Raw genomic sequence first — 15,464 nt, forward strand, 5'->3', positions numbered from 1 at the left:
AAGTGGATCATCCAAGTCTATGAGGAGGAACCAGCAGAGAAGAAAAGGAGGAGGTTCCAAGCAAGAATAGTGCTGGTGAGACAGGAGGAGGAAAAGCAGCATCTCCCACAGTGGGACTGCACACAGGGCTATCAGAGCAGCAACCATCAGCAGTGAATCATACAGCATTTCCCAACCATGGACAAATCCCTGGTGTTGCAGAGGATTCTGTTTTATTTAGCTATGGAGATGTCACTGGTATCTCCTGGGTTCTCTCGACCCCGGTTGCTCCTGCCTTGGCATTTGCACGAAATTAAAGAGTGTAGGAGATTATTCACTGTGCTCCTAAGGATCAGCAAATCTTCAGCAAAGCACATAGCCAGAGCAATACCTCTTCCCCTTTGCACCACCCCAAGGGTCAGCTTTGGTGGGCAAAAAGCCAACCAGTTTGGAAGATGTGGGAAACTCCAGTGCAAAGGCAGTGTTGTGCTTGCATCAATTAACTACATCCCCATGGAGGAAGGGGTCTGGGAGGTAAATGTGATCTCTGTCAAGGATGACAGGAACTGGGTGGTTCAGCAGTCATCACAAAACACAGGCACTGGGATATGTGGAGGAGGACAGAGCACACACACATGCTGCCATGGCCCTGGCGGTGCTGCTGCGGACATGGGACAGCATCCCGCCAGGATCATCACCCCCAGCCCCCTGCCTGCTGCAGGAGCAAGCTCTTTCTAAAAGCACAAAGGGAACTGGCTTTGCAAAGCACGAGATAATCTCAAAACCCTGCTTGTCCCACATTTCCTGCTGTGTGGAGGACTGGGCAGGCCAATGTGAAGGGATTACTGGAATATCGTAATTCATGTGCTCTGTAACCTGCCCTTAAAGAGACACCACCCCAGCACAGCCTGTGGGAACCAAAGGCATGCTGGTACAGATTGGAGATGGTGCATCCTCCTGCCCACCAGGCACTGGCCCTCAAGGGCTCGAGATAAAAGCTTCCACACTCTCATGCAGTGGCCAAAGCTCATTGTTTCAGTGGGTTTTCTCTGATTTCTATCACTGGATGTAACCTCAGAAACGCACAGTAAAGGTAGATGGAGGCTGTTTCCTAGCCAGATGGTTTCTTCTCACAGCACAACCTGCTGGAGTCCTCCAGCACTGCCCCTCCTCTGTGGCAGACAGTGTGCCCACGAGCCCCCCTGTGCCCATATGAGTGCAAGGATGCCTGCATTCCCACTCAGCCCCTTGGTCTCTCCTTCCCAGCTTTCCCCATTTACCACAGAAAGACATTGTTTTTCCATCTGACTCCTTGTCTACATAACCATCCCCACCTCCTGCTCCCTTATGGCTCCTGCTCTCTCACACCACTGTGACCAACTATAGGAAAGGTGAATGGGTGGTGCTGGTGTGTGTCCATTTGTTCTGCTCCCTCAGGGCAACCACTGAAACGAAGGGAATGTTCAGACAACCTGGACAGATGTTTTCAAGTGCCTGCAGTTGTCAATTAATGAGGAGCAACTTTGGGATAATTCACTTTAATGTTTAGTCTTTGTTCTGATGGGGATCAAAGCAGTTCCAGACCTGTTATTGGTATGAGATGGGGTGGGGAGGAGGGAAGAGTTTGGGGGGTTCATCCCATCTGTACAGAGGCACACATATTATTTATTAGTTTTGTCTTTAGGAGCTCAAAACCAGTAGACCCCTCAGACATCTCTTTAGTGTTGCTCAAGTGATGCCAAACACAAGGAAGGATGTCCTGGCACTCCCCAGGTAGTGAGAGGCTGAATTGCCTGCTCAGCCATCACCTTCACTGACTTATTTACCTCTGTGTTTAGTAAGAATTGAGTGTATCTAAAGTTGGTTGGAGGCTTTCATTTACTTATCAAGAGGCAGTAAAAAAATGCATGCAGGCTACAGATATAATAAGCTTCTAATGTCATTCTTCCAGGGCTGCAGAGAGAGCCCATAACAGTGTCCTTCCTCCTGCCTGCTGGGAAAGACTATTTCACTACTTCACAGCACAGTTCTTTGTTCTGATCTATATTTAGCATTCAGATGTTATTCCCTAAAGAGGTTGCTAGGACTCGAAAGCACCTTACATAGAGGTTTCTCCCCAGACTATCAGTGTCCCTTTAAATATTGATTTCCGTCAGAATTCAGGATTTCTCCAAGGAAATGTCTGCTGACTTTGAGATGAAATCTGATTCCTATAAGCAGGTGTTTTGCCTGGTCAACCACCCAGCATTTTCAATTATTACCAAGCCTTAAGTTTGTTTTGTCAGGAAATCCCTGTCCCCAGCACCATCAAGGCTATATTTGCAAGGATCAATGTTATACCAGCAATTGACAGTCCCAGAGGATCCTGATGCACACACAGAATGTCTGTGGAGAGGCACAAAAAGGGGACTGGACTTTCGCATTAGGAGCACAAGCTCAGTGTCCAGCCCTGTATTTTCCATAATTCCTAGGTACACTTGTGGCTGCTCAAAACCACACCCATTAGCTGGCTTGTGCCCTCATTCTGATGAGAACAGAAATAAAGAACACTCAAGCAAAAAACCAAACCAAACCAAACAACCAATCCCAAACCAACCAAAAACCCATCCTAGAGCCCTATTTCTATTGGCCTTTAGGTCCCTGCTTTAGTCAGCTGCTGAAATAGGATCACTGAAAAGATGGCACAGAAGCAAATCACGCAACATAAAAGCTCCACAATCCTAAAAACTGCATTTGCAAGCACAACAAAAATTAAAGCAGCCAATTTGTGAGCTCTGCAAGGTAAACTACGGGGATGTGCTCATCACAGAACTCTTGGGATTACTTTGGTCCCACCAGTTAACACTGGGAGCAAACTGTTCCCCACTCCAGTTTTCCTCCTCAGCATCCCAGCACCCTTCCAGGCAGTGGAGGGACTGCTTGCTGCATTCCTCTCCTTACTGATGGGAAGCTGGAGAAGAAATTTGCTTATGCTAATCAATCCCTGGCACCAGTCACACAAGAGCTAATCCACTGGCAATCTCCATCAGTCTCTGCATATTTAACTAAAGCACTGAACACTCACAGAGGATTAGGAACGCAGTGGCATTGTTGTACCACTGTTTTCCTACTTAAGCTGCAATCATTCTGATGCCCTGTCTTCTAATATTTACATACACTCTACATACAAACAGCCTGCAGAATCACATGCAAGCATCCTGGTCAGACACTGCCTACAAAACCCCACACACCATGTGGTGGTTTAATACCTCACCCTGCACCCAATGCTGCCTCCATCACCCTCTGCCAAAATGCTCATCTTCATAGGGGGTTATTTGTACAAAGCAAGCATCCTTGAAGATATACATATTGCTTAATGCTCACAAAAGATATGTCTCTTTCTCCAAAGGATTTACAGGTAGTTTGGACACGCATTGCAAAAGATTAGAGACTCAGGCTGGGTTAGGAGAACTCTTGAAAAATGCCCTAATAGGTCATTTTTCTGTCACTTTCTGCAAAAAACAAACAAAGAAAGAAAAACGTGCCCAAACCCATGTCCTGCCTAATCAGGTGTGTTGCAAAAAGCCGATGCTGAGAGATCTCTTAAATGTAAGGACAAGGCACTTGCTCCACCCACCCTGCTGGCTCACATTCCTGTCCCTGAAATTTGCTTGTTATCACCTCAGAAGAAGCCAGCTCAGTTTAAGAAGTGGATATGAGCACATACCTAACTATAGCGTGCAAATCCAGGGCAGGCTGTGCACACCCCGATGCACGAGCCCACGAGCTGCAGATTCCACACCTTCAACATACGGTGCAAATACAACAGCCGTAGCCGTGGGCTTGAACCAGCAATTTCCACCTTTCAAGCAATTTTTCTCCGTGCTAATTGCCTTGGGAAGCAGCCACCAAAGAGACTTTGGAAGAAAAAAACCCACATGCTCCAACGCCAAGTACAGTTTTTTGAAGGGCTGAAGTCGCATGCCTTCGAGCTGTGCTCATCTCCTCCCAGCTGCTAAACACAAACACCTGTTTCATCAAATCCATGATCCTGCTGTAGCTACACGCAGGCACATTTCCTTGTGTTGTTTCCCAGGAATTGTGCCAACTGTAGATTTGTATGGAAATGTACTTTCAGGGCACTTTTCCCTCTCTACAGGACCGCAACTCTCCTCTGAGTTTGCTGACTGATGTCCTGTTTAACACTGGGTGGTTTTGATCCTACAGAGGATCAAAAGTATATGGATACATTAAAGATCTGCACAAAAGCCTTCCCATCTCTCTCCTCTGCTTGGACAAGCAGTGCATGCCACCTGCGAGCGCAACCTCTGTTTGCCCAAAAGACATGAGTCCCTTCTGAGGCTCTTGCACACTTTAATCTCCATCACTTGAATTCTGTAACAGTCAGCACCTCTCATCCTCCTTATACTCTAAAATACACTAGTCTCATATGACTGAGAGTACATTGAGCTATTCCCACACATGATCCTCAAGAGCCTGTAAAATGCGAATTTTGGCATTTGTCAGTTTGGAGGTTGGTGCAACACCGCCTTCCCTTTTTATTTATTTATTTCTTTAAGCTGTGTACTGAGTTTGGCACAGACGTAACACATTCATTTGAAGATAAGGCTGCCAGGACTGCCTCCCTCTCTCTTTTAACCTCAGTCTTGGGGGTATTCCTTCCCATCCCACATACTTTAAATGAGAACCCAGCAAGTTCCATTTCTAACTGAGGTTTTATGTTATACAGACAGCTTGCTGCTTTTCTAAGCAATGATGAGTCAGGGAGAAAAGTTCAGTTCTCTTCCCTCCCTACCGGACCTCCTACATGCCTGTCTCACTGTTTGAATTTTCCCTGCAAAATTCCCCACTGCTCCTTCCCACATCTCATCTGACAGCAGCAGAGGGCCACTGCTGCATTTCCAGTCCTTTTAATGCCTCTAACAGTGCTTGCCATTTCTTCCTTGTGCTGACAGCATCTAGGATGTCAACACCTTTATTCTCAGCATCATCCAGAGGAGGGATATTCCAGGGTTAGAATACACAGACTCATTCAGTCTGGTATGGTGCTGGTTACCCCAAATAGTCCACAGTTCCCCAAATCTCCCTCTCCTCCCAACTGATCAAGCTATTACACGCACATACATGTGTAGTTCTCCAGCCCAAAACCAGCACCTGCCACGGAATCTCATTCTGAACAATGGGTGGAAAGTTCATATTCCTGCTGTTCAGGCATTTCCGTGCCAAGGAAAACCTCCCATTGCCCCACAGTCCCAATCACTCCTGCTCCAGTGCTTCCAGCTTAGCCGATGGCTCCCTGGGAACATAAGCAATTCTAATTTCTTTTTCTCCTTTATTTAATGTTTTTTTTAAAAAAAGTCTGGCAAGAAAAACTCAGGACAATTAAAGAGCAATGTAATAAATGGTTTGTTCCTCTGTGAAGGAGACCAGGGAGAGTGTCCAAAAAGCAACAGTACCCCAAGAACTGTCTGGAAACCTCCTGCCCTCCCAAAAGCCACAAGCAAGACTCTCACTTTTAGCAAGAGCAGTTTTCATATATTTTGTGGTGTCTCTTCAGATCTCCCTTTGCTTGGTTGCTGCTCAGGTACAGACCACCCTGCACAGGATAACTCACAGGCAACTAGCACGGGGTAAGCCCATCCTAAATTTCTGAAGCAAGGAGAGGCCTGGGAATCATCTCATGACATCAGGCAAGATGCTGGGAACCCAGTGCTGATAACATTTATCTGTACCAACAATTTAGAAAAGTGCTGTGCTTTCCTCTGCACAATAGATTTAATCTACTCTGGTAATGGCTGAGCTGTCAGGAAGGAAAGGAAATTAAAAACAAAACTTGTGTTGCTCCACTTCCTTACATTGCAAACGCCATCAGAAAAAAGCATTTTCTCTTGACAATAGTCATTCTTTGCCCTGACCCAAATCTCACTGAGGTTTATGGGAACTCTGGCTTTGGGTCAAATCTACCATTTGCTTCTTACAGCGGATGACCAGACATTTAGGGTGCTGCCCTGGGACCTGCCAGACTTTTACTAGTGAGCAACCATGGCTTCACACAGGCATCCTTGCACCTCCTTCCCACTCACCTCCTCCCTTTGAGGTCCTTCACTGCAGGGGCTGCTCAGCCCTCGGATGTGCCCAGCTCACAGCTCCACCTGCTTCTTTTGGACAGTGACAAGAGTATTCTGAGGTGTCCCCAAAGTATCTGCAGGGATCGCTGTGGGAAACGTGGGGTTGTGACTCCAGGTGTGCATTGCTTCATGGCAATGTTACTTCTCGACAGGCTGTACACAAACTTCTCAGCAAGAGAAATTTGGGAAGTCTTAATACCCACTATTTACCAGAGGGACAGCACTATGCTCCCACAAAACCTTCCAGAGCAGGCAGTGGGGGTGGCCCAGTCTGACAACCACATCCAAATATCCCCCCCATTCACCCCATGTGGGGAAGTGTGAGGGATGCCAGATGCCAGTCTGTCCTGGGGGATGGGGAGACTGGCTGGATGCAGGATAATCCCCCAATCTAAGATTACTTCCAATATAATTGTTAGCAGTCAGTTGCACTATAAACATAAACCCTGGAGGCTGGATCCAGAGGACCATGTTCCTGAGAGAATGTTATTCAGCATTTAATCCCTAGTGCACATCCTTCCCTCCACTTGCCAAAACTACAGGCCACGTGGATGTTTTCCTGCGGTTTCTTTCAAAGTCAGAAGCCGTGGGGAGCTGCCAGCCTCTTCAGTGCTGCTTTCATAAGAATATTTTCCTTTGTGCCAAGGAGGACCCTGTCCCTGAAGAGTCTCTTTCTGCCCAGGGGAGAGAACAGCTGCTGTTATCATTATGGGCTTGTCTCCCTTAATTAAGCATCCACAACCACAGCTGAAAGACGAAACAAAGCCCTTTTCCAGCCCTCCAGGAGAGGGGTGGGATGGAGGCTCTGAGAGAAGACAACAATTCTCCCCTGGTAGACCTGGAATTACCTTTTAAATTGGGAAGTGAATTAAAAGAATCTTAATATCCCATTTAAAATCAATCACATCAGAATGGCCCAGTTAAGGGTGTTTAATAGGAGGTTGCCCCGGACTTAGGGAAGCAACCCTAATTGGACAAGTAGGATGAACATAGGAAGGTTCATGATGCCCTCTTGTTACTAAAACAAGTTGTGCAAAATTGTTCCTATTACTTCTCCTTAGTGACCTTTCAGGAGCTGGTGTGGCTCTGCACACTCACTCTTCTGAGGGTAATGGCTTTAATGATAAATACCCCATTTTTTTTCCCACTTTGTTCAGAAATGTCCACCTCTGAATTTGCTACTTTTTGATGAGCTTTATGTTTTCAAGAGGGTGGAGTGAAGGCTTTTTCTGACTTTTTTGTTGGTTGATTTCATTTTAAAAAAAGTAAATTAAATTTTAATTCTAAAATGAATACAAGTCCCTTAATTCCCAAATCTTTGGCTTCAAGCTGCTTCTCTTTGTAAGCATCTCTTCATCCTGGTTAGAAAAAAAGTGGTTGCAACCAGCAAAGTAACTGTAAATATCTGTGTAGTATTCCTAAGAGTCACTCTGGTGCTGTCACTTACTGGCTCCTGCCCATCTGCAGTGTGGCTCTATTAATTAATTAATGGAGACTCTCTCATTTCTCTGACTGTTTATTACCCCACTTCCAGCAATCACCTTCTGGAAGACATTAACCCCTTAAGACTGTATAGGCAACTGCTCAGAAAATGAACCCAGCTTCAGACAACTAAGCTATTCTGGCTGGACCTGAGCTGAATTCAGAGGTTTATAGCACCCATATGCTGCAAGTCCTGCCAGCTGAACTGCCAGTGCTGGCATTTCCAAGCCCAATCCTGCAAAGCAGTCCAATTTAAGATACTCATACTTTTAAAATAATCCAGCTGAAAGAACTGCTACAGAGAGGAATCCTACAAAGTATGTGACAGGAGGCTGGAAACAGCAATTTCCAAACCAGCAAATAGAGCTGCCTCTTTTATCATCATTTCACAAGGTTTATCTTTATTGCAAGGTCCTGGTAAGTGGAATTGGTCAGAAAGCCTTTGATGGACCAGTGTGCCACTGGAAAAATGCAGCAGATGAAGTCAGGAGGGTTTACGAGACTATGACTGCTTATCTTTAGTTTAGTTTTTGGGAGGAGGAAAAAAATAAAAAAAGGACAGGATGTTGAAAATTCTCCTCCTCAGGATTTCAAAATGGAACACGTTGTTATTTTGGGGGCTGAAAAAACGTTGTCACTGTTATGTGATAAACTTTCACATTGCACAATATATAGCTGTATACAAAATGAAGAGTCAATAAAAACACCGATCTCTCAGACCCTTCGTTCTAAAAATATTCTGTGTGGAAAATTTCAAAATTTGCCCCGTTTTCTTCCACTCAGAGGAACCAAGACCCATTTCATGAAAAGCCAGGCCCTCTCAGGAAGCAGAGCCGCCGCGTCCCGCCCCGCTCTGGCGCTGCCAAGCCCTGCGGGGCCGCGCTTGGCTGGCCCCCACAAACTGCCACATGTTTCAGCTGGTGTGGCTTTGGACGATGATCTACTTTCATTATTTTTGGCAGAGTTCGTCGCATTCTTTTGGACAGTAATTACATTTTCCAGGGCAGGCTTTCTGCCAGAGCTCAAAACGATGACCAACAGGCCCTTTTTAACCACCTGCTATGATTCCAGCCTTGATTAGTTATTAATGTGCTGTTGAAACCCATTGCAAGAACCACCCTTTCTGGTTATGCTACCAGGCTGGCTTCAGGGAGAGGGAGGCTTGAAAGGAGAACGGGGCAATACCATAAGCAACAAAGGCAGAAATTCAGAAGGTCTGAAACCGTAGAGATTTTGTACAATGGTACCTGCTTTTGTGAGCAGGGACCTGCCCTGTGGCAACTGTTCCCACATTGAGCAGCTTTGATATGATATGAGCAACCCGATGCTAATGATATCTAAAACCAGAAATAAAACTCCTTTATCTTTTTGACCCAACAAATATTAGGATCCCATTTTCTTCTTGTGCTCTAGCTGGCTCTGGGAAATGAGAGGCTTGAAAGCCTTCGGTTTCTGCAGGGGTATGGGTACCTTCTGACTGCCTCCTCCCAACAAACACTGGCTGCACGGATTCATTTATATCTGACAGAGAGCAGGGGTCTTAAAACACACTAAATTTTTATGACTGGCATAAATATGGGTCATGGTGGTCATGGAAAGCAGCAATAGCTCTGTGCTAGCTCCAAAGTAACAACAGCCTGGCCACAAATGTCTATATTTAAAGGTATTGTAGATGTTTACTATGTGGTATCACAGAGAGATCTCAAAGCACAGTCAGAAGTTCATCTGTAGGTTCATAGGATGTAGCAAGCTTGCCCTGGCAGGAGAACAGGTCTTTCAGCGCAAAGAAAACCTCTCATTTCCTCCACCCTTTAATTTCTCTCTTCTGATTTTTACCATCTCCTACTTTCCAAAAAAGAAATGATGGTTCAGTGGAAGAGGGGGATCAAGCCTTGCATGAAGGCAACTCACATCCTCTCTTGCTGAAGGCAAGTAAGAGGCTCCTGTCACTGCATATCACACACTTCAGGTATTTTCTTCATTAAACCACAGATAGCAGAGGACTGAGGCACCAAGAGGCTAAGGGATGTGACCAAGGATATTCCCAGGGTTTTAGGGAATGAGGATCCTAATCTTCACCTCTTTTCTCCAGAACTGCTATCCAGAAATGCCCAGATTCCACATTAGATACTTTAAAGTCTGCTCTGACTGATCCCTTCTCACAGTTTGTGCAGTCACCCATTTAACTGTGTCCTTCTCCTTTTAATAATCAAGTCTTAATTTTATCTTCAGTTATCAAGCACAGAAACAAGTCAAGGGCTTGGCACACATCACAGGCACAAAGGACACAGACGCCTGGCACCTTTACAAAGCAGCAGTCCCAAAGAGAGTAATCACAATTACACTCAACAGGAATTTCTATTATCTACAGCTACAAAATTTTAAAGGAAACACGACTGACAACACTGCTGATTTCCTGCATAGAAGCTAAAATCCAGAAAAAACCTACTTAGGTTTAGGGCCACTTGAATGGCAGATTTCTTTGTAGACTTGGTCATGAATATATATTGTCCAGGGTTCATCAAGCTTCCTGACAACTATTTCACTCCTTCAAAGCCATCAGGATTTCTCCAGCCAGGTTTTCTATGGCATCCTCCCATCCTCTTAGGCTGCAGCTGCAGGCTGCCAGGGCTGGTTTGCAGCTTCCCTCTGAGCAGACCTCAATAAAACCACCCACAGGATCTTGATAAAAATTAATGTGATACTCTGCCATATGTCACCAAATCTGCATCCTGCAGGGGATACATGAAAATTACAAACTTAGTTTTGTGGTAAAGCATCACTAGTGAAATGGTCATCTCAGGGGAACATTCCACCTTCACTTCCATTCATTCTTTTATCATCTCCTAGAGGTTTTTATCAATAAAACTGGCACTATGTTCATAAGGGTCCAGAGTGGATCCTTGAAGGCGCTGATTATTAACTGTGATCATTTCTGCTTTGCAAAGCAGGCATATGTCTGCCAGAAAGAGTGCTTTGCCTCTGCCACTGTAACCTGAACTGTGGGGAGGAGGAGGAGCAGAATTGATTTTTTACATTATCCTAGTTCTGCTCCTATTCTCAATGAAGCTGCAATTCTAAAAGCATTTAAAGTTAACTCTTCTCATTACTTGTTTTCCTTAGCTGGTCCAATCCATGATTTAATCAGGTTAGCACTCCATGGAGATAAACATCTACACACAGCACGGAGGTTCCTCAGTGGAGTCGCCAGGAGAAGGAAAGCACACTATTTGCAGCTTTAGAGGCTTAGGTTGCTCTATGGAAAGTTTGGCACAGCAGCTCAGTAAAAAGAAAAGATTTTTCCATCCCTGTGAAAATACTTCCTTTAGTTGACACAAATCATCGGCCCCTGTGATTTGTTCTGCCAAGAGAAACATTCCCAAAATGCTTCGCTGAAATTATCGAAACATTATGTGTTGATAAAGGGGAAAACCAGCTACCTAGAGTCTGTGTCATCTCATTAGTGCATTATATAAAAAAAATCTTTTGCCTCCATCCAAATGACATAATGTTGACAGCCTCCTGTTGAATATTTGGATAAATTTGATTCGAAACACCTCAGTTTGAACCAATCGATCTCACAGAAAACTGCCACAGTGAGAAGCATCCAGCAGACACAACCCAGCAATCTCCCTGCAAGGTTTGCTGTGCAAACCTGATGTGTCTTATTTTCCCAGCAGAAAGATGCAGGGATCACAAAGGGGGCTTCTGATCCGGAAGTGACCTTTATAAACGTCCTTAAAAATGAAGGTTGTAGCAGAAAGTTTTAATCATCACATCACTGCATTTTGGCAAGACTATGCACAAGACTGTAGCAGGGCATGTGTATAAAGGAAATTACCCGGGCACTGAAATCCTGGAGTGTATTCATCTCCAGTGCACTAATTGAAGCCTTCAGGCAAATTATTACACCTTTCCACTTAGGAAAGAGAAAGGTTTTCCTTGACACTGAATGACCATTAACCCATAATACCAATAGGGATAGTAGCCATTCAGAATGATAATTTAAGTATGTGTCACAAAGGACAATTTGGAAATATGCAATTTCCACAGTCCAAACAGATTAGAGTCCATCCAGTTCATGACTTCGGGGAAGTCAGCAGTATTATGGCAAAGCTGTTGGGTTGCATCTATTTTATCACCCCAGTCAGTGTACGACTGCTCTTCCTGGCATCTGCAAGGGGATAATTTTCAGGTGTTCACATGTACAATTTTACTATGCAGAACTGAGCATTCATGCTCATTGTTAATACTGAATTAATGAATAAGTGGAGCAAATGAAGATAGGAAAAAAATGTACTCGATGTTGCCTGTGAAAACCACTGTTCCTTTCAATAGCAGGTGCTGTAACACACAAAAAAGGTGCCGACTGACAGTCTGAAATTCTAAAACCCTTATGGGGACATGCAGATCTATGATGCTGTTTATAAAGGGCCCTTCATCCATCCTGAAGTGACAACATTACACAGGCACTGCCGCAAACAAATCCTGCCTTTTGACTGCTTGCTAGCACTGATCCTGCTTTCTACACACTGGGTAAGAAATGTGCTGCAACCTCCCCCCTTAGCCACAGCAGGGACAGTGAACAGAGCCCTGTCCTCCAAATCACCACTTTGTGCCATTCCTCCTCCAACACGGCTTGCAGAGAAAAGTGCTTGTGGTCCTGCCACAGCAAGAAAAGCTAATGTGGAGGAAAACAGGTCACCTCTTGCTACATAGAGCAGACAAGCCGCTCCACAAACCTTTATAGCCCTTTAATACTGGCATTTGAAATAAATCTGAGCTTACACGGAATTGCTGGAGTTAGAGAAAGGTTTTAATGTGTTTGAAAGGGGGAAAAGGAACTTGAAGAGAGCCATGCTGCATACCACAGATACAATACCTACAGATCTCCTCACCTGTCCCAGAGACGGGCACTGAAAGCCTATCCCTTTGTATAGGGAAGTTTTCTTTCCTTTCACTGTTCTCACAGCTTTTGTTACGTGTGATTATGAGATCTGAAAAACTCTTTGGACTGAGCAACTGCACTTCCAAACCTCCTGGGTGCTCCTGACCCAGCACTTCCAGAAAAAATTCCCAGTGAGGACTACTTTTTTTATAACCTGCCAAAGGAAGAAGAGGCAATATTACCATTACTAGTCCAGGCATTAGAGTATTCCTCCCTCACCTGCCTCCAGGAGACCACATCTAAACTGCTTCCCTTGCTGGGGAAGTACGTGAACTGCTCCCTGTCTGATCCCATATTTCATATATGACTATTCCTGAACTGGAACCAAGCCAAGGGTTCCCAAACTTTTCTCCAGTTATATGCTGGCCAATGGTCTGAATTTTATTGCTCAGGAAGAAAACTAGGGAAAAAAAAAAGCAGCAGGAGCAGTCAGAAAAATCATATTTGTTACTCACTAAAAATCTACCTCTTCAACTAACGAGTGCTTCTCTCTCCACACAGAGGTTCTCAGACACATCTACATAAGAGGCTTGACTGAGCTTAACTCTCTGGAATATGTGTCACACCAGACCCAAATCATAGCGCTGTGATGTCACGGCCAGCAGCAGCTCAATTCCCAAGACTTGCTTTTTTTGTACCAAAATAGCAGTTAAGCCTGAACAGGAAGTTCTGAAATATTCATAACGATGGAATTAGAGGTAACACTTAATCCTCATTACTCACTATTGGTATTTAGGTAGCATACTGTCTGGCTCGTGAATAATCCAGAGGCAGAAGGCAAAAGAAGTTAATATATGTGAACAGGGCACTGTCATTTCTGAAAAGTGACTCTGCGCTGCCTGTTGGCCCCGTGTAATCTTTGTAGGCAGAGGGAATGCAAATTCCTCTCCCTTTACCTGTCATTGTAAGACAATTTAGAGCTGGCTTGAATAAAGAAAAGAGGAGACAGTTCCATATTCTGCTTCCAGCTACCTGGAGCTGTATTTACACTGTACAAATCACATTGAAACCTCCTTTCCTATTTAGGAGCAGTTTGGTGGGCGGTTCTTCATGCCTACACCACCATGTCTGCCCAACTGCAGGGGCAAATGTTGCTGTAAGACTTGAGCCACAGACCAATATTCCCTTTCAAGTGCAGCTGTGACCCCTTTTTACTTCTCACTATTCCTTTTGCTAGCAGTCAGGGCAGGCCAGCTGGCTGAGCCATCGGTGTGAAGGCGTCCTACCTCGTTCCAGTCAAGAGGAACCAGATTAGCAAAGACCTGTTTCTGTGCTCATAGTCACCTGGCTCACTTCGGTTTAGGGACAAATCAGAGGAGCAACTCTGCCTGCTGGGACTAAAGGTCAGCATCTCCTAAATACCAGCTTGAGGAATAAACTGTGCAGTTGACACGGTAGGGGCTGGAAAGGTCACATCTCTGTGGCCTTGGTTTAGTAACAACATTCATTTCTGGGACTGCACATTCCACAGCACTTGCTCTCAGGTTATAAAAAAAAAAAAAGTCAAAATATTGCCTTTTTTCTCCTTGAAGACAGAAAAAACAAAATACTACTTTGCTTCCCACTCCTGGCAAACAGCAGAGGAGATGATACAAGCCAACCTTTTTGGGGTCTCCCCAGCATTCCATCACAAAACGTCTCCCACACCTTGTCTTGGGTACCATTTTACTGTTGTTTTTGGCGCGCTAGATCTTTCCTTTACTTCTATAAGGACACAAGAGCAGCAGCCAAGCTGAGGGTCCATCTGCCCCTATCACACAGGTTTCCTTTACCTCCAGCCATGCTTTCCCCTCTCTCTCCTGGATGAAAACTCCTGTTTCAGCCCACTGCCACAACCAGGGCATCTCACTTCCACTCCACACACTAAAGCCCTTCAAGAATGGAGGCTGCCACATTCTGGTAAAGCCAGCAAGCACCAAGGTTTTGAGTAAAAGCTTTGAGCTTCCCATCTAAGGCATCAGCTGGCCAGGCTGGGGCATCCACAGAGGCTCTGAACAAATAAAATATGGCCTAAAAATGGACTGTCAACTAGCAAAGTCCTTCGAAGCATTGCAGGGAAACAATTTTCCTTCTTTTTCCTTCTTATTCCCAGGAGTTTAAAGATTCATATTTCAGTGCTGTCACTGTAAACGAGGACATGTTTGGTACCACCATGTACTTCACAGGTTCTGCAAGTCATCTCAGTGGTGGGGTGACAAGGGCACAAGTTCAGGATATTGCCACCACAGACAGGGCTGTGACAAAGTTCTGACTACAGCACAGTCACTCCAGCTGGCTTCCAGCCTGCCAGTACTTGTATCCCTGCACTTGCAGCCTGCAAAGGGTCAGAGAACTCATCTCTAAAGCAACTTAAGTGATGAAAGTAAAACCTGACTCTCAGCTTGTGAGTCCTGGCATGCGTCAGGCAAGTTTAAAGGCAGTTCAGCTCCCTGTCACATTGCAGAGCAGCCTCTGTCCTAAGATGACAGGTGGTGTGGGTCAGTGCTCAGGTACTTCCATCTGGTTGTGAAATGCTCTATAGATGTGGGAGAGGAGGCAACGTGACAGCCCTCTGGTTTGTGCAGAGCATGCTGCAAGATAGGAGAGAAAAAGAAAAGGAGGTTCACTCATCAGCACACAGGAGTGTCAAACTGCCAGAGCCTGTCCTTCCCACTACTGGATTCTGCCCTGTGGAGAGGGAAGCACAGAATAAAGCAGGATTTTCACCTCTGACATCAAAAACAAAACAAAAAAAGAGCAAAAAGTCTGCTGCTTACTCAGAGCTCCTCTGTGCTGCCCCTGTTGTGTGGGCAGCACAAGCTGATTGCAGATTGCTAACAGTAGTGGCCACTGCCATCTTCAAAATTGCCATTTGCAACTGATTAATTAATGCTGCCTGGGTACAGACTGTAATGTTAATTAAGCTAAGGGGGACGTTTTGAAAGCAA

The 15,464-nt window shown here is 45.1% G+C and overlaps 1 protein-coding gene across 1 annotated transcript in view; it reads right to left on the reverse strand.

Moving 5' to 3' along the window:
* Window positions 1-15,464, reverse strand: part of SLCO3A1 (solute carrier organic anion transporter family member 3A1) — a 134,092-nt gene that overhangs the window by 35,992 nt on the left and 82,636 nt on the right. The gene's annotated exons all lie outside the window — the stretch shown is intronic.

The sequence above is a fragment of the Lepidothrix coronata genome, unplaced genomic scaffold (genome assembly GCF_001604755.1).
Source record: "Lepidothrix coronata isolate B3197 unplaced genomic scaffold, Lepidothrix_coronata-1.0 Scaffold11, whole genome shotgun sequence".
Taxonomy (NCBI): Eukaryota; Metazoa; Chordata; class Aves; order Passeriformes; family Pipridae; genus Lepidothrix; species Lepidothrix coronata.